The sequence below is a fragment of the Papio anubis genome, chromosome 11 (genome assembly GCF_008728515.1).
Source record: "Papio anubis isolate 15944 chromosome 11, Panubis1.0, whole genome shotgun sequence".
Lineage (NCBI taxonomy): Eukaryota > Metazoa > Chordata > Mammalia > Primates > Cercopithecidae > Papio > Papio anubis.
Window position 1 is genome coordinate 40,751,420 of NC_044986.1, and position 13,481 is coordinate 40,764,900.

Sequence of the window (13,481 nt, forward strand, 5' to 3'; positions counted from 1 at the left end):
GAAACCTCATCGCTACTAAAAATACAAAAATTAGCTAGGTGTGGTGGTGCACGCCTGTAGTCCCAGCTATACAGGAAGCTGAGGCAGAAGAATTGCTTGAACCCGGGAGGCGGAGGTTGCAATGGCCCAAGATTGTGCCACTGCACTCCAGCCTGTGTGACAGAACACGACCCCCATCTCAAAAAAAAAAAAAAAATTAAATGCACAGATGGACATTCAAAACCAAAAATCAATAATGATGGCTTCTTCTGGAAGGTGAGGAATAGAGACACGGGGTCCGAGGAGGGAAGGAGACTTCACTCAACATCCTTTGTCTCCTTTTAACCAGGAGAATGCATTAGTGCTTATTGCATTATAATAACAAAGTAGTTACTGAGCCAGAAATACATGAAGGGCAAAAATCCTTAAGAAGGAAGAGGTACCAGGTCAGGGCTTCGGGGAGCATGCAGTGGGGACAGGGCCACCCAGGCTGGGAAGAGGCTGCATTTGCATGTCTGCCTCCTCTTCTGCCCCGCCCTTCTCCACCCCACTGGGAGGTGAACGAGCAGAGATCCCCACCCCTAGTCAAAAAAAAAGTGAGCCATCAACTGTATCTTCCCGACCCAAGAGTTACAGATGGGGCAGGAGAAGAAGCTTACACACCCGTAAATGACGTGTCCTGGAGACTTCCTATTCCAGCACCTGGGCCCCAGGACTGCCTCAGTGAAGGGCTCAGTGAAGTATGTGCCTTTATTGGCCTTCCATGGATGCAGAAATGCAAACAGCTATCCACATGCCATGCAAGGCACCCATGATGGAAACATGTGCCAGGTACAGATGTGGGTGGAGAAGAGGGTAAAGCCTTTTCTTTTCTTTTTTTTTTTTTTTTTTTTGAGACGAAGTCTCACTCTTGTTCCCCAGGCTGGAATGCAATGGTGCGATCTCGGCTCACTGCAACCTCCACCTCCTGGGTTCAAGTGATTCTCCTGCCTCAGCCTCCCGAGTAGCTGGGATTACAGGCGCCCGCCACCATGCCCAGATAATTTTTTTGTATTTTTATTAGAAACGGGGTTTCACCATGTTGGCCAGGTTGGTCTCAAACTCCTGACCTCAGGTGATCCACCCACCTTGGCCTCCCAGAGTGCTGGGATTACAGGCATGAGCCACCGCGCCCAGCCGGGTAAAGCCTTTTTTTCTGACCGCAGCATCAACTGGCCCACCTCTGCCCACCAAAGACCCAGAGCCAGGAAGGCTCAGTTCGTGGCTACCTGAGGGCTCCAGGACACACAGTCCATTCATCAGGGCAGTGAGTCTAGGGACCACCTGGCAATCGGTACCACCCCTTCTCCCAGGAGAAAGTGACTTCATTGTCCCAAGAGAAAGGGAGAAAAGAAATCCCTTCATGGGTTAGAAAGCAGGTTGCTTTTTTCCCCCCTCTCTCCTTTATGAATCTAGTTGTTGAACCTACCTTTGGCTGTTATGTCTCTCCATAAATATGCACAAGGCAAGAGAAAGCAACAACTGTAACTTGAGACTCAGCAATTCAGTTTAACCACCCCAAATAACTGACAGCGCGGGTATAAAACATCCCGCAACAATGCCGGCCCAATGGCTATTACAGTGATTTACTCTGGACCACATGAAGTTCAGCGGCCGGGGAATAGGGCAGAGCCTTAAACGGGCTTTCATGCCTGTGTCGTAAATTCAGATCATTGCTTCAAAGATGGTGCCAAAGTGCTGGTAACCCAAAGTCAAGGGGCCTAGGTTTTGTTTTCCAGGGCAAAGGGACACCATCAATGATGGGAGAGTTCTGCAGAGGTGACCCAGGGATGGGTTCCCTGCCACGTCTTCCCCAGCTTTGTCTCTTTGGCCTAGAAGAAGAGGCATAAAAGGTGTCAGCGGCCCCAGTGCTCGGTAAATCACTGGGTGTGAATCAGTGGGGCTTCGTGATGGCCTTAGGGGGTCCTTTCTCCTGGAGGCCAAGCCCAGAAGGCCCCACACTCGATGACCCCATCAATGGGTCATCAGGCCTTGCTCAGTTACAGAAGAGACCTCTTCCAGGGTTAGAAAGAGGTGATGGGAGAAGAGTCCTCAATTCCCACAAAGAAATAGCCTCGACCCACTGTTTGGGTGGGAATTAAAGGAAAATGCAACATGCTGATACTGACCACTTAATAATCTCTAACATTTAATGAGCTTGGGCTTTATGCCAGGATTACTGCTACTGGGAAAAAAAAAAAAAAACAGATTTGGTTTCAGAGCCAAAAAGACCAATGAGAAAAAGAAGTGTATATATTATACTTGAGATGAATATTAGTCATTCATCAACAACAGCTACCATCTATTAAGAGAACACTTTACCCCAATATTTACCTGGAGAGGGAAATATTTTAACTGCCGTTTTGCAGGAAACGGAAGTTAAGAAACTGATCCACAATCTTACCGTTAGTTATACCTAGGTATATGCATACTCTTTTATAGGATATTGGTATATTTATTTCATATTTTAAATTTAGAATTGGAAGTGGTTTACACTTAGTGATTAGGTATTTTGAAACATAAAGAACAGCTGTGTGGCAGGATATGATGGCACATGCCTGTAATCTCAACACCTTAGGAGGCCAAGGCAGGAGAATGGCTTAAACCCAGGAGTTTGAGATCAGCCTGAGCAACACAGCGAGACCTCCCCATCTCAAACAACAAAACAAACAACAACAAAAGAATTGTTTTAACTATTTTTAAGCATTTCTGGAAAAGAAATGTCTTTATTTTATTGGATATAGTAGAGAAACCATTTGGCACAACAGCAGCCATCTCTGGCAAGTTTCCTAAGTCGGAAGAGTTGAGAAAAGTCCATGACCCAGGAAGGCCCAGTGGTTCGGGAGACCTGGGGTCTGATCCCAGCCTGACATTCACTTGCTGTTACCTGAGTCAAGCCCCTCCCCTTTCTGGGCCTTGGATTCATCTTCGAAGGTAAGAAGGCCAATTTCTCAGGTTCCCTCCAACCCAGCCCTAAAGCTTGGGATATAATTGGTGCACTCTTGGGGCAGCCTGCCACCTGGATACCCCATCCTGAGTGATACAAAACAGAATTTTCCTAGAGGAATGGAACCAAGAGAGCTACTTTGTTCAAGGCCCTTTGTGCATTCTTTTGCCTCGCTGTGCTTGTAGAGCTAGATGTGCGCTGTCTTCAGGCCCTACAAGAGTCTTGGGTTTTGTGTAGCAGAAGCTTCTGCCGTGAACACCACCATAATGGCCTGGTCCAGGGATGGCAAATGCGTTTTCTCTCATTTGCACAATGGTAGTCAGGGTCCAGTCAGGGGACAGAAATCACACCAGTGAATTTAATAGTCAGCATTGAACATGAGGAATTGTTAGCTAGGTATCCAAAAGGGTATAAACGGAACTCTAGGGCATCATAGAGATGGCAACTATGGAAAGCAGCTCCACCCACACAGCCAGAGCCCAAAGGAAGTATTGAAACATGGAAGGTTGGAAAAAGCAAAATTCAGACCTCTGAGGAAGGGGCTGGCAGGCTGGTGCCACTGTCTTTGAGGGGCACAAGGAGGGTGGTGTCACAAATTTTTGAAAAACTGCAAACTGGCTCAGCTTTTGCCACAAGAAGAAACTGCTGTTGTCTGGAAGGACAAGCATTGCCTGGGTGATGTGCACAGGAACCACAAGCAGATAGGAAGGAGGGATGCTACTACTCCTCCTCCTCCTCCTCCCTCTCCTCTCCCCCCCTTCCCCTCCCCCTCCTCTCCCTCCTCCTCCTCCTCCTCCTCCTCCTGGCTGGTTGCTTTCCTCTAGCTCCCCCTGGTGGGCAGAGTCGCAGCCCCAGCATCACAAAGCGGGTATGGAAGGGTGAGTTTGGAGCTCTCAGCTCCAAACTCACCACCTGGCCCAGCCACCTTCTTTGGGTTTGGTTGTAGCTTCCTGGAGTGCAGCATTGAGGCTTATGGGGCCTTGTCATCTTGTGATAACTTGGTGATGTCAGCCATAAGCCCAGAAAAGAGAAGTGGTGGCCTGAATGCCACATATTAGCCCTTTCTCTGGTGACTAAATTACCCGCCACAGTGAGCAGGAGAGGTGAATGCCACTTCCTTACTTCTAAGGGCATGGACAGCTGAGCCACAAAGCCAAGATGATGATCAACAGAGTCCCTCCCCTTCACCTCCCTATCCAGCTCTCTTACCTAATGTCCACAATTAGGTCATGTCCAGAATCCGAAAGTAAAACGTAAACTCTTTACCCAGTGATTTCCTAGGAAATGTGGACTAGAGCAAGGAGAAGGATGGTTGAAAAAGAGGCATGCCCCTGGCAACCACCCTCTCACAGCCAAAGATATTCTTTTCCTAGGACCCTGGAAGGGCAAGAGTGAGGAATGGGAACAGACTCAGACAGTAGTGTGAGCCAAGCACCCCCAGGAATTCAGCCCAGAGAAGAGCCAGTCAGAAAGCTGGTAAGGCTTTGGATTCAGGCAGCCATGGGTTAAAGTCTCAGGTCAGCCACTTTCTTTGTGTTTATAATTAAGTAACATACCATCTCTGTCCCTAAATTAGGTGGGCAAGAAACAGAGATTCGTATGTTTTTTTAAATTTCAACTTCATTTCTATTTTGCTGATGAGAAATAATAATTCTAGTCTTTTCCATGGGGGTTTCCCAGGCTGGAGTGCAGTAGCTGGATCTCAGCTCACTGCAAGCTCTGCCTCCCGGGTTCACGCCAGTCTCCTGCCTCAGCCTCCCAAGTAGCTGGGACTACAGGCGCCGCCACCACGCCCGGCTAGTTTTTTGTATTTTTTTAGTAGAGATGGGGTTTCACCGTGTTAGCCAGGATGGTCTCGATCTCCTGACCTCGTGATCCGCCCGTCTCGGCCTCCCAAAGTGCTGGGATTACAGGCTTGAGCCACCGTGCCCGGCCGTCCAGGAGGATTTTTTCCAGGAGGATTTCGGTGGTGTGGCAGAGCTGGCTCGTATGGTTCACGGGAGCCGATTGCATGCTCCCTTCCCAGTTCTGCAGAGAGCTCACATTGGTATCCTGAAATCCGCCACAGTAGGAGCTGCGCTACCAATCAGTGATGTTCAGTTTTGGTTTTTGGAGACCCAGATCACTAGTGCACCACAGATCCCCTTCTCTTCCCAAGGCCTGCATCAAGGTTGGGAGGTGAGAAGAGGTGGAGGGTACATTTGGTCATGGAAAAGGGTCCATCCGTTTTCAGCCAGGGCTTCACACAGATCAGCCCCAAGATGATGCTTACTCTTGTCTGCAAAGCATCTGTGCAATGCTTCTCTCATCCCCTTTCTGTGCCACCTTTGACATGGACCCTCTGCCTGGCTGTCCTTGTTCCCTCCCTGTACACACACTAGAAAGCACTTCCCTTGCAGCTCTGGTGACAAGAGAGCTCTCTGCTCTCCTCATTCATCTGTAGCCCCAGAAGTGTGTATACACACTTTTTTAAGTGTGAATAAAATCCTTCCCTCCTCACCTTCCTCAAATACTATTATTAATGTTTTTAAAATTTTGGAAACAAAACACCAGGAAATTCTGTCTCACATCTACCTGGAGCTCAGGAGCACAGGGTGACTCTCTGTTTGAATGAGAGAAAGAGGAGGAGGGAAATACTAGAAAGGAAAAATAGGTGAATATGGCAAAAATTTCAGGCCATAAATACATTCCATAATTCTGACCTTTTGAGTCCCCCCTCCTCCGCTAGCTGATAGCATTCTCACACTTCTCTGTTGAGGTTGGAAGGACAAATAATGTCAATAAATGGTCTGTACAGTGCCTAGCACACAGTAGGTCCTCAATAAATGGTGGCTTCTTTCACCTTCATTGAGGCTCTGCATGAAGACAAGATTCAGTGGGGATAGAAAGTGAGAAACGGGTGCCTCATCCTTCTTTCCCTTGCATGGTGGCAGGGATTGTGACCCATTGGTGATCCATTGGGTTGGTCGTGTGACCCCTCCTTTGGGCTTTGATAAGCAGATACTGGTACATTAATGATGGGGAAAAAAAAAAACCACACATACTCAGTTAACATGCAATGTCCTCTTAGGTGAAGCAGAAAGACAGATGGAATATTCGAAAAGTGGATGAAACCACTAATGCTCCCTTGGAGCATGGAATCTTGACAAGCCACCATCTTCTTGGATGGTTTCCCTTCAGTCCCTTTCCAAGCCTTCCTCTTGCCTGTTGTTCCAACTTTGCAAGTTTCACCTTTTAAAATTAAATTCCCGGCCGGGCACTGTGGCTCACGCCTGTAATCCCAGCACTTAGGGAGGCCTAAGGCAGGCAGATCATGAGGTCAGGAGTTCAAGACCAGCCTGGCCAACATGGTGAAACCCTGTCTCTACTAAAAATATGAAAATTAGCTGGGCATGGTGGCGGGCTCCTATAATCCCAACTACTCAGGAGGCTGAGACAGGAGAATTGCTTGAAACTGGGAGGTGGATGTTGCAGTGAGCTAAGATCACACCAATGCACTCCAGCCTGGGCAACAAGAGTGAGACTCGGCCAGGCGCGGTGGCTCACGCCTGTAATCCCAGCACTTTGCGAGGCCAAGGCAGGAGGATCATGAGGTGAGGAGTTCGAGACCATCCTGGCTAACACGGTGAAACCCCGTCTCTACTAAAAATACAAAAAATTAGCCGGGCGTGGTGGTGGGCGCCTGTAGTCCCAGCTACTCGGGAGGCTGAGGCAGGAGAATGGTGTGACCCTGGGAGGCAGAGCTTGCAGTGAGCCGAGATCGCGCCACTGCACTCCAACCTGGGCGACAGAGCTAGACTCCATCTCAAAAAAAAGAGTGAGACTCCATCTCCAAAAAACAGAGAAACAAATAGAGAAAACAGGCTGGGTGCAGTGCCTTAAGCCTGTAATCCCAGCACTTTGGGAGGCCGAGGAGGGCAGTTCATTTGCAGTCAGGAGTTCAAGACTAGCCTGGCCAACATGGTGAAACCCCATCTCTACAAAACATACAAAAGAAAATTTAGCAGGACGTGGTGGCACACGCCTGTAGTCCCAGCTACTAGGGAGGCTGAGGCAGGAGAAATGCTTAATCCTGGGAGGTGGAGGTTGCAATGAGCTGAAATCGTGGCACTGCACACAGAGGGAGACTCCATCTCAAAAACAAGAAAACGAAAGAAACAATAGAGGAAATAAAATGGAATATCAAAAAACATTTGGTGGTTGGGTGCGGTGGCTCACACCTGTAATCCCAGCACTTAGGGAGGCCAAGGCAGGCAGATCACTTGAGGTCAGGCGTTTGAGACCAGCCTGGCCAACACGGTGAAACCTCATCTCTGCTAAAAAAACGAAAATTATCTGAGCGTAGTGGCATATGCCTGTAGTCCCAGCTACTTGGGAGGCTGAGGCAAGAGAATTACTTGAACCTGGAAGGCGGAGGTTGCAGTGAGCCGAGATCGCACCACTGCCCTCCTGCCTGGGCAACACAGCAAGACTCTATCTCCAAAAAAAAAAAAAAATTGGTTGACCAAAAAGAAGGCAGACAAGGAGCAACAAAGAAGAAAAAAACTGAAAAAACAAATGGAAAATAAGTAGCAAAATAATATTAGGTTGGTGCAAAAGTAACTGCAGTTTTTGCTGCAATTACTTTTGTACCAACTTAATAGATTTAAACACAGCCATATCAAAATTTACTTTCAATGTAAAAGCCTCAAATTGAAAGGCAGAGATTGAGGCCCGGCATGGTGGCTCACACCTATAATTCCAGCACTTTCGGAGGCCAAGACGGGAGGATCACTTGAGCCCAGGAGTTTGAGACCAGCCTGGGCAACATGGTGAAACCCCTTCTCCAAAAAATGCAAAAAAATTAGCCAGACATGGTGGTGCGTGCCTGTAGGCCAAGTGGATGAAAAGTAGAATTCAAGGCCGGGCGCAGTGGCTCAAGCCTGTAATCCCAGCACTTTGGGAGGCCAAGACGGGTGGATCACGAGGTCAGGAGATCAAGACCATCCTGGCTAACACGGTGAAACCCCGTCTCTACTAAAAAATACAAAAAACTAGCCGGGCGAGGTGGCGGGCGCCTGTAGTCCCAGTTACTGGGGAGGCTGAGGCAGGAGAATGGCGTAAACCCGGGAGGCGGAGCTTGCAGTGAGCTGAGATCTGGCCACTGCACTCCAGCCTGGGTGACAGAGCGAGACTCCGTCTCAAAAAAAAAAAAAAAAAAAGAAAAGTAGAACTGAAATATATGTTATCTACAAGACATAAAGGTTCATTACGAAGACACACATAGACTGAAAATGCTTATAGCTTTATTTATAAGAGCCCCAAACTGAAAACAGCCCAAATATACATTTAACAGATGAACAAATCATGGTATAGCAATAAAATATAATTTTACTCAGCAATTAAAAGGGACAGACTGTACTACACATACCAACATGGATAAATCTCATAAAAACATTAGGAAGAACAAAAGACTTCAGATCCAAAAGAGTACACACTGCATGATTCCATTGATATAAAGTTCTGGAACAAGCAAAGTTTATCTACAGTTAACGAAAACAGTGGTTGACTAAAAGAGTCGGATTGACTCCAGATAGACATGAGGAAACTCTCTAAGGTGATAGAAAAGGTTTTTTCCTTGATTGTGATGGTGATTATACAAATGCGTTCATCTGAGGAAACTCACAGAACTGTGTACTTAAAATGTGTGTGATTTAAGGTATGTAAATTCACACCCCCAAAAAATTGATTATTAAAAAAAAGAGGATGAAAATGTGAAATGGTTAAGCCACTGTGGAAAGCAATTTAGCAGTTCTTCAAAAAGTTAAAAATAGAATTATCATATGACCCAGCAATCCCACTCCCAGGTATATTCACCAAAGAATTGAAAACAGGTACTGACACAAACACATACACACGCGTGCTCGTAGCCACAGCATTCACAATATCCAAAAGGTGCAACAACCCAAATGTCCGTCGGCAGATACATGAATCAACAAATCGTGGCATATACATGAAAGGAAATCAAAATAGCACACCCAAAACCAAAAATTGGACATATTTTGAGATCAGAGGGCCTGCAAACAGAAGCAGGCCTGCAAAGCTGCCTTTTGTGGAAGACGCTTGCATCTGTAAAGAAAATCTGCACGGATGCAGCCAGGCTTTCTCTGAGGCCTTCCCTTGTCTAATCTAGGAAAGATTAACTGAGAGTCTGACACCTTTAAAAGTCTGGAAGAAACATTTGCCACCTATTCTCTCTGAGGGCTGCTACCTGTGAAGTTTCATTTACATTACAAGACCACCTACGCTAGCCACACCTCCCCTTCTCCCCCTCCCATAACCTGCTTTGCTGTAATCTAAGCCCTTATTCTTTCTGCAACCTCAAGATATTGTATAAGCTTCTGAACCCTATTGAGGGGTTGGGGTAATTACTCTGTGGTTTTCTCTCATGTGCACATTAATAAATCTGTGTGCCTTTTCTCTTATTAATTTGCCTTTTGTCAGTTGATTTTTCAGCAAAATTTCACAGGGCAAAGGAGGAGTTTTCCCTTGGCCCCTACAACATAGAATGAAAGAAATATCATTTGGCAATAAAAAGGAACGAAGTACTGATATGTACTACAGTATGGGTGAGCACTGAAAACATTATGCTGAGTGAAAGCCAGACACAAAAAATCACATCTCATAGGATCCTATTTATATTAAATATCCAGAATATTTAAATCCAGAGAGAAGGCACAGGCCAAGGACTGAGGGAGGGGTAATAGGTTTCCTTCTGGGGTGATGAAAATGGGGACTAGACAGAGGTGGTGGTTGCACCACATTGTGAATATACTAAATGTCCCTGAATCGTTCATTTTTCAATGGTTACTTTTATGTTATCTGAATTTCACGTCAATAAAAAGAGATTTCTTTCTACTTCCAACCAAGAAAGAGTAAAGGAAACCAGATTTACCCCCATGCCTGAAACAACCAAAAAGAATGGGCAAAATATATGAAACAGCAGTTTCCAGGACACTTGGTAGCAGGCAACAAAGGACAGTGATCCCTGCGTGATAAGGAACAAATGACGGGAAGCCTGTGACCGCCCCAGCTTATGGACTTGAAAGAGTTTCCAGGCCACAGCACATGGAGGAGTAATTCAAGCAGAATCCAGCCGAGCCCTCAATCGAGGAGACACAGCTAAGAGTCTGGAAAGACCCAGACAGTAAGAGGAATACAATAACTATAGGAATACAAAATATCTTATTAAAACAAAAAACAAGACGTAACTCAGAATGTCTGGCATCCAATTAAAATTTACCGGGTATAATAAAGAAGCTAAAAAATATGACCCAAAATGAGGAGAAAAATTACCAGTTTAAACCAACCCAGAACTAATGCAGATGTCAGGATTAGCAGAGATAGACATTAAAACAGTTATTATATTTCATGTGTTCAAAAAGTTAAGCAGAGACAAGGAAGATAATACCAGAGGGCTGGGAGAAGACACGCAAACTGAACTTCTACAGATGCAGACTACAATGTCTGAGATGAAAAATACTGCGGGCTGGGTCCAGTGGCTTATGCCTGTAATCCCAGCACTTTGGGAGGCTGAGGCAGGCAGATCACTTAAGGTCAGGAAGGATCACTTGAACCTGGAAGATGGAGGTTGCAGTGAGCTGAGATCGCGGCATTGCACTATACCCTGGGCGACAGAGCGAGACTATGTCTTGAGAAAAACAAAAAGGAAAAAAAAAATACTGCGGATGGGATTAATAGCGGATGAGACACGCAGAAGAAGAAAATAGTAAATTTGAATAGATAGCAATAAAAATTACCCAAAATGAAACAAAGAAAAGAGAATTTTAAAAATGCAAACAGCATCAGTAAACCATGAGATGACTTCAAGCAGTCCCCAAAGGAGAGGAAAGAGAGAAAGGAAAAAATTATTGAAGAAAATTATTGGCTAAAATTTTACAAAATTTGATGAAAAGTATAAATCCACAAATCCAAGGAGCTCAACAAACTCCAAGCACAAGGAATTTGGAAGTACATTATAATCAAAATGCTCCCAACCAGTGTTAAAGAGAAAATCTTAAAAAGCATTCAGAGGGGAAAAAAAAAAAAAAAGAAAACCCACATTATGTACAGAGAAACAGAAGTAAGGACAGCAATAAATGACTTGCTAGAAACAATCCAAAAAAGTAAGACAGTGGAGCAGTATCTTTAAAATACTGAAATAAAAAAACCTATTCATCTAAAATTCTCTATGTGGTAAAAAAATATCTTTCAAAAACAAAAGCAAAATGAAGACTTTATTAGGCATACAAAAGCTGAAAGACTTAATTAGAACAGACACACCTTACATGAAAGGTTTTTTTAAAAGTTCAGGTTTTCCTGCCAATGGGGCATGAGGATCCAGTGTTCCATTCTAGCGGGAAAATGTGGACCTGGCTGAAGAGCAGGCCCATATAATGTTTGAGAAGATCATGAAATACATCGGGGAGAATCTGCTGCCACTTGACAGGCCCAATGGCACCTACGCTATGCGAGTGAGAAGATTCTGAAGTTGGCTGTCAGTATCTCCAGGGACAAGCTGGTGTTGCTGGGAACCTGCTTCGGAAAATTCACTAAGACCCACAAGTTTCAGTTGCACATCACAGCTCTGGATTACCTTGTACCCTATGCCAAGTATAAAGTGCGGATGAAGCCTAGAGCTTCTTCCTGGAGCAGATCAGTCCTTCCCATATGGGAACCATCTGTTGAAATATGGTCTGGGTTGAATCACCAAAAAGACTTCTCAGTACCAGCGAGTGGTGGTGTGCTCCATGGCAGACATTCCTTGGGTTTTGGGGTGGCAGGAAAATCTACACAAGACTGCAGAAAAGTGGACCTCCTGGTGACTGTGGTATTTCATCATGCAGACACTGGGGAATATGTGAGACATGAAATGACACTGATTTAAAACAAAGTTAAGGCCTCACAGCTGTGTGGAAGGGCCAAGCTTTGTTCCCTGGGTTTGTGTAGACTCCACTACCTTGTTGAACTTTGTCAACACTGTGACCTCTTCAGGGACTCCTCCGTTTACTATTCTCTCTACCACTGACAAATGCAGGCTGGATTCTTACTGTACAGAAATGGCTTTAAAATGGAGTTTCAGATCTTTGTGTTTTCACTAAATAGAATATTCTGTTCTGTATTTGAATCAGAGGGCTTCTTGTTCTGAATAACAGGTTCAAAATCATTGGAACTGAAGACAAGAATATCTGTGATATAACACTTTTCTTTCCAAACTCATAAGAGCAAAATGGATTTTCTCTGTTGTTTATTCACATCATGAGAGATAGATATTGTGCCACTTCTGGGATTTTACAAATGAAATTTGGCTAAAATAACAAGAGAAATTTATTCAGCTATTTTTCTATACAGTAAATTCTGTATGGTGTGGAAGAAAAACTTGGGTTCAAACCCTGGTTCTGCTGCCGACCAGCTATATGGCCTTGGATGAGTCATTCAACTTTAATAAGCATCATTTTCTTTTTCTGTTTAAAAAAAAATCACAAAACTTTTTTTTTAAAACCTTAATCATTTACCTAAGAATAGTTTTTAGAACTAGAAATCAGACCAGGCATGGTGGCTCATGCCTGTAATCCCAGCACTTTGGGAGGCCAAGGTGGGTGGATCAGCTGAGGTCAGGAGTTCAAGATCAGCCTGTCCAATGTGGTGAAATCTCGTCTCTACAAAAAATACAAAAAATTAGCCGGGCATGGTGGCACATGCCTGTAATCCCAGCTACTCAGGAGGCTGAGGCAGGAGAATCACTTGAACCTGGGAGGTGAAGGCTGCAGTGAGCCAAGATCGTGCCATTGCACTCTAGCCTGGGCAACAAGAACAAAACTCCATCTCAAAAAAAAAAAAGAATTAGAAATCATAATTGTAAAGCATCTAGCACAGTGCCTGGGAAATGTTATGTATTGAATAAATGGTAAGAGTTATTTTTCTAGTACATATATTATATATTTCTATTATGAGGTGTGGGGTCTTATGAGTGTCATTTGATTACATTATCTTGTTTTTTTTGTTGTTGTTTGTTTTGCTTTATGAGAAAGAGTCTCATTCTGTCACCCAGGTTGGAGTGCAATGGGTGCCATCTCAGGTCACTACAACTTCCGCCTCCTGGGTTCAAGTGATTCTCCTGCCTCAGCCTCCCGGGTAGCTGGGATTACAGGCACGTGCCACCACGCCCAGCTAATTTTTTTGTATTTTTGGTAGAGATGAGGTTTCACCATATTGGCCAGGCTGGTCTCAGACTCCTGACCTCAAGTGATCCACCCGCCTCGGCTTCCCAAAGTGGTGAGATTACAGGTGTGAGCCACCACGCCTGGCCTACATTATCTTGTTTTTTACAAGCTGTTTCCTTGGCCTTTTTCTTGGATGGAATGATCCCAGACTAAAATTTTTTTTTATTTTATGACTTTGATTTCATGAAACATAATTTACTCACAGGAAAAAAAGAGTTCAGGCAGAAGGTAAATTATACCAGATAGAACAATGT

At 44.9% G+C, this 13,481-nt stretch overlaps 1 pseudogene; it reads left to right on the top strand.

Annotated features, from left to right (window-relative positions):
• The first annotated feature begins 648 nt into the window (after window positions 1-648).
• On the top strand, window positions 649-12,625 carry LOC116269386 (annotated as a pseudogene).
• Window positions 12,626-13,481: the final 856 nt, after the last annotated feature.